Genomic DNA, 6,679 nt, shown 5'->3' with positions numbered 1-6,679 from the left:
GGACTGGACCATTGGAAGAGCGTCTCACTAACTGGCATTTGCTTTTCTGTCCTTGCCCCACTATATTCTCTTCTCCAACAGACAGCCAGAGGAAGCGTTTTAAAAGCTGAACTAGATCACGTCACTCCTGTACTGATACAGCTCATTCAAAATGAAATTCGGGACCCTAATCCTGGGCCATAGACATTGTAGAAACTGCCCCCGTCCCTACCTGACTCTTACCACTCTCTTCTAACTCACACACCTTGAGCCCCTTGACCTCTTTGCTGTTCCATCAAAAAGCCAAGCACAGTCCTATCTCAGGGCCTTTGAATCTTCGGTTCCCTCCTCTGGAACTCGACCTCCCCGACATCTGCATGGCCCTGTCCCTTCCATCACTGGTCTCTGCTCCTGTGTCACCTATTCAGAAGGCCTTCCCTGACCACCCCCAGCACAGCATCCCTCCAATCGCTCTAGCCATTCTACTCTGATTTATTTTTCTTTCATATTGTATAACTTGCCAGTAGAATGACCTTAGACATTGCGATTAAAAATTCCAGCTGAGAGAGATCCCCAATTTAGTCAGAAATCACTTTAATATCTGCTAGAATTATATGGACCTGAGGTTAATAAAAAAAAAAAATCTGAATTCAAGTCAAGTTCATGTGTCTTTTAGACCAGGTGGGACTAGATGTGCTAATCTGTAGAGTGGAAGAAATGCAAAAACCAACAGTGTGGCTATCTGGGTGAGGAGTTGTGAATTACCGGACACTGGGGGACACAGGTGAAGCCACTACCTTGTTTAAGCAACTCTGAAAAGGGGGTTTAGCTGGGCACTTGGGGCCTCTAAGATTCAGCCACCATCTGGTCATTAATCTCAGGAACAAGAAAGATAACCTCCCAAACTTGAAGTGGTTGATATAATTGCTTCTTTAAAGGTTAAGCATATTTTGACTTGGAGAGATATATGATTAATTATTAAATGTTTAAGATAAAGCCATAGTGTTAATATTGTTGTATATTAAAAATGTATATTATATGCTTATTATATTTAAAAGAATTTGGGTTATTAGAATTAACAGATTAGCTTAGTAACATTCGTTAAAAATATGTATTTGAGTAATAAGTGGTCTTGATTTGTGATTTTAATTCAAAAACTTACTAAGTTTATAATGTTAGAACACTTAAGACATTTTCAGGATCACCAGGTTTATTAGCTTAATTTAATAGTTGATAAAATTACTTAATTGGGAAAATTTGTCAATAACACAAATAAACTACTAAATGAAATTGAATACACACAATTTGTAAATGCAGATTAGTATAATTGATAGTGTTGAAATTAAGTTTGTAAATGGAATTAAACATTATTCAAGTGGCCCTTAAACATGATAGCTCATACTTTTTAGATTTACAAATAGCTAAGCTTAAAAGCTTGTTTTTTTGGCTTGTGTCTTTGATAAATTGATTTTTTTTAAACTTTTTTATACACTTATTATTCCCTCAAGGTGGATGCACTGTTCTTGGAAGCACTGCAATACCAGGTCGATGCGTGGAGTGGACGGAGCAAGCTCCTATTCCATCTCCCAACTCCAAAAATCCATTTAATATATTGTCCTTGGATAGAGGACGTATCAGATATTAAACTGATAAGAACAGATACTACATTTGATCTTAGCCAAAAGGCCGAGATGTGATGATAAATTGATTATTAATTTCTAAAATCAGGATACACTTCACAATAGTCTTTCCTATACACAAAAAAAATCATGGAAGGGTCTAGACATTATTTCCTTATATATCTCATTTACTCCTCAATATAAGTTCCACAAGAGTGCGTATTTTGCCTGTTAACTTACTGCTGTTTTCTTATTTCTTAGGATTGTGTCTGGAACACAGTAGGCACTCAAGAAAAGTTTGTTGAATGAGTGATGAATAGTCTTTGCCTCTAGGTCCTATAGGATTTCTGGGCACTTAGTATGTCCTAAAGAGACTAATGCCCAGCAGTGGCATGAAAGATGCCCAAGATCCTGAATAGTCAAGTCTAAGGGTTCAGGGACAGGACTCAGGCCCTGGCTTCCTGAGCCCACCACTCCTGAGAGTCACCTGGACTTGCTGCCTCCACCATGAAGTCTCCCAGCCATGATCTTTTTCCTTTACTGTATTCAGAGGGTATGTTAACACCATGGCTCCCCCTGTTAAGGTCACTTTTGTCCTTGTTCCCTCTTTTTTTCTGGTGGGCTGAAGAGTCCTGCATGTCCATACCACCCCAGTACCCTCAGAGGCCTTTCGAATGAATGAGTGAATGAATGAATGAATGAATCAACAAAGGCATGGTGCTTTCATAAAGCACACTTCTGTGCCCATTGCTGCCCATAAGGTTAAAGGCCCAGCTTGGAGTCAGACTGCATAGAATCAAGTTCTAAGTCCATGGCTGGGTGGTATGTGACCTCAGCCTATGTTTAAGAAATCTTGCAAATACTTTGGGCTTTAAAAATAAACACTCATCTCAATCTGCTTATGAGGCAAGATGAAAGGAAAAGCTAAACTCAGGATGCCAGTGGAAACATTTAAGATTGTTTGCTTAAGATATGTCAGTAGATACCTGCAGATGTAAAGGCTTACAGGGACATGCAGGTCTTTTGGGGAAGAGTTTCAATGTGGTTTACATTTCAGCTTCAGCATTTATAAATAGATCAAAATCCGGAGGGAAGGAGCCTAAGAAGATAAGCCTTTAGGTAAATAGTTCAGGGGGCACCAGAAGCTGTTTCCTGGGATGGGCCATTTAGGCTTAACAGTGGGGGTGGTGGGTACCACTGGAGAGCAGGGCAGGGAGGAGGGTGGACTAGACCAGGATCTGAAACCACTGCTGCTCAAATTTTAAAATGCATGTGAGTCACCTGGGCATCTTGTTAAACTGCTGCTTCAGATTCAGAAGATCTGGGGTGGGAGATGGGATTCTGCATTTTGAACAGTACTCTGGAGGATGCCAGTGCATCTGGTCTCTGCCCCACCCCCACTTTGAAAAGCAAGGGATTATAATATGAAAGCCGAAATATGAAATAAGTGCACACAGGGGCTAGGGCTTTGTTTTTATTCTCATCAGGCGGGTGTCTTAGAGACAGTATATTAATACAAACAGCTGTGAAAAATGCTCGTAAGGTTTGTTTATTTGCTCAAAAACTATATAATTGAGTGTCTGCAAGGGACCGTTCAGAGTTCTGTGGAACAGTGGTAAGTAACCACGATAAGGTCCCGAACCTTGAGGGACTTGTATTCTGGTGGGAACACAGACAATGAACTCATAAACCAGTTAAAAAGTCCATAGGCAAAAAAGATGAAATCACTTCCAGTTGTGGTAAATGTCAAAAGAAAATTAAACATGGTTATGGGTTAGAGTGTGGTTTGGGAAGAAGAGCTGTTTGGAAGGAGTGAGAAGTAACCAGCCATGCAAAGTTCTAGAGGGAGAGCATCCCAAACATTAAGTGCAAAGGTCCTAAGTTGAGAAAGAGATTGGCGAATTTGAGGGACAGTAACTCAGTATGGTTGAGGCATAGTGACCAGTGGGGGAGGAATTAGGAAGAGGCCAGATGATGATAAGGAGCTGGAATTTGATTTTATAATGAGTTAACCTTGGAGGGGCTTTAAGCAGGGAGTGATATGAACATGTGAAAAAGGCTACTCTGTGATTGGTCTGAAAATCATTAATAGTGGCACAACTAGCCACTATGTGCCTCCTAATCAAATAGGATATGAAGAACACAGCATTGCCTCAGAAATAAGTCTTGCTGAATATAGTTAAGCCTTTAGATCTAACTTCTAGTTGACAGATAACAAAGGAGTTAAAGGAACAAGATAAAGGATGCCACCAGGAAGCTCTCAAACAAATCCAGAAGGTGGGGCATTCTACAATGCCACTGGCCTCCTTTTTTTTCAAGTCATAGCATGAAAAAGGGAGAGGGTGCTCTAGATTAAAAGAGAGTTCAGAGATATAACAACCAAATTCATACAGTGTATGGGTCTTTTTTGGATCATGGTTCAAATAAACCATCTGTAATAGATATTTTGGGACAACAGGAAGCACTGTAAGATGTAAACAGGATCTCAGGTGAAAATAAGAAATTATGTTAGATGTCACAAAGGTATTGTGGTATTAGGGATGAATACAAGAGAATTTAGGTGAAAAGTTGATGTCTGAAATTTCCTGAGACTTGTTTCTAGTGAATACAATGCGGCAAAAGGGATGGGATGTCACTTCTAACATTAGGTAATAAAAGAACGTGACTTCCACCTTGCTGGCATGCCATTTTGAGCTCTTCCTGCTGGCTCACTCTGATGAAGCAAGTTGCCATATGGAGAGCAATATTACAGAGTCATGTGGCAAGGAACTGAATCCCATTGTGGTGGTTTGGAGCAATGTACCCCAGAAAACTGTGTTTTTAAACTTAACTCAATCCTGTGGGTATGAACCCATTGCAAGGAGGACCTTTTGATGAGGCTACTTTAGTTAAGGTGTGCCCCTCTCAATCTGGATGGGTCTTAATCCTATTACTGGTGCCCTTTATAATTGAATGAAATTCAGAGAGAAGAGGGAAAGCCATGGGAAGCAAGAGCTAAAGGTATTTGGAACTCAAGAGAAAGAAGCAAGAGGCCAGGAGAGGCTGCCATGTGCTATGTGACAGAGTTGCCCAGGACCAAGGATCCCTGGCAGCCAGCCCTAGAATGCCAGTCTTTAGGAAGAAAGCATCGCCTTGATGACACCTTGATTTGGACATTCTCTTAGTTTCAAAACTGTGAGCTAATAAATTCCCACAATTTAAACCAACCCTTTGCATGCATATTTGCTTGAGCTACCAAGGAAACTAAAACATTCGCCAACAACCAAGGGTGTGAATTTGGAAGCAGATCCCCCTTCACTCAGCACTAACCTGACTACAGCCCTGGACAAAATCTTGATTACATTCCTGTTAAGTCCTGGATAGGTCTCAGACCAGCTGTGCCAGCTTGAAAATATTATGTACCCAAGAAAAGCCATGTTGTAATCCTGATGCAATCTAGTAGTAGCCGCCATTTCTTTTAATCCTGATTCAGTACTATAGGTTGGAAACCTCTGATTAAACTATCACTATGGAGATGTGACTCACCCATAATTGGGTGTGACCTTTTGATTAGATGGAGATGTGACTCACCCATTCCAGGTGGGTCTCGATTAGTTTATTGGAGGGCTTTAAAAGAGGAAACATTCCGGCAAAACAACAGTTGACAGAAACCTTAGAGCAGAGCTGACAATGATGCTGACACTTGGAGAACAGAAACACAGATGTTTGGAGATGCTTGGAGCCCAACAGACGTCATGAGATGTCAAGTAAGCTAGAACTTGGAGAGAGCCAACAGAAGTCAAGATGAAAGCCAGGTCTGGAGAGGCAAAGTAAGGAGCTCCCACAGGAATAGAGGCTGAAGGTAATGGAGCCCAGAGCAAGGGACCAGCAGATGCCAGCCATGTGACTTCCCAGCTGACAGAGGTGTTTCACACACATTGGCCTTCCTTGAATTAAGTTATCTTTACCTGGGTGCCTTAGTTTGGACATTTTTATAGGCTTTGAACTATAAACTTGTAAGTATAAATTTCTAACTTGTAACTTATTAAATTTCCTTTTTAAAAGCTGATCCATTTCTGGTATATCACATTCTGGCAGCATTTAAGAAACTAATACACCAGTTAAACTGTGCATGGATTCCTGATCCACAGAAACTGTGAGATACATAATAAATGTGTGTTGTTTTAAGTTGCTAAATTTGGGGGTGATTTGTTAGAAAGCAATAGATAACTAATACACTATAATTACTATAATTATATAGATTTACTATAGTATATCTTTACTATAGTAAAGATTTACTATAGTATAGATTTACTATAATTCATTTAACCTGCACATTGTTAAGGGACATTTAGGTTAGTAAGAAGACTTTTGCTAGTACAGATACAGCAATAACCATCTATCAGTCCTGTCATACTTTTAGGACAATAGTCCTATGGTGAACTCCAAGTTTTGAGAATTACTGAATTGTCCTCCAGAAGTTTGCACCAATTTATATTCCCATCAACACTGCTTAAAGCACTGAAGTGAACACCTCTGCAAATATAGAGTTTTTCCTCACTTACTAGATGAAAAAATTTCTTATAAATTCAGGGAATGAGGCCTCAATTGGGCAAGTGGGTGGAAAATATTTTTCTCACAGTTGCAAGTTTATCTTTAGACTTTGTTTATGGGTTTGTTCATTATTCATATATGCACTTTTTTAACTAAATGGGTAATTTTTCTTCTTTAGGACTTCTGCATTTTATATCATTCCTAAAAAACTGATCTTACTCAAAGATATTGATGATGAGAATAATGATGGTGGTGATGGGGCTTGGGGAAAGGATGATAGACACTTACTTAGTTTTTTGTGTTCCAGTCACTGTTCTAGGAGACTTATGTACATAATTTCATTTAACCCTTGAATTACCTTATGAAGGTAGGTGGTATTATTACCCCAAATTCACAAATGAGGACACTGAGGCTTAGGGATGTCAGCAACTTGTCCAGACTTTAGAGTTTCAATCTGAACCACCTCACACTTGCAAAGACTTTTTGACGCCATTCCTCAATGATTTTATGCCAGGACTGAGCACTTGGGCTTTTGTGGCCACTAAGCC

The 6,679-nt window shown here is 39.8% G+C and overlaps 1 non-coding gene across 1 annotated transcript; it reads right to left on the bottom strand.

Annotated features, from left to right (window-relative positions):
* Nucleotides 1–1,486: 1,486 nt before the first annotated feature.
* Nucleotides 1,487–1,677, bottom strand: LOC143658161 (U2 spliceosomal RNA). The gene has a single exon (XR_013163171.1). It is a non-coding gene; the product is annotated as a U2 spliceosomal RNA (small nuclear RNA).
* Between the last annotated feature and the right edge of the window lie 5,002 nt (nucleotides 1,678–6,679).

The sequence above is a fragment of the Tamandua tetradactyla genome, chromosome 15, assembly GCF_023851605.1.
Source record: "Tamandua tetradactyla isolate mTamTet1 chromosome 15, mTamTet1.pri, whole genome shotgun sequence".
In the NCBI taxonomy this organism is placed as follows: domain Eukaryota; kingdom Metazoa; phylum Chordata; class Mammalia; order Pilosa; family Myrmecophagidae; genus Tamandua; species Tamandua tetradactyla.
Note: the sequence above shows the minus strand (reverse complement) of the source record. Positions and strands in the feature narration are given on the sequence as shown.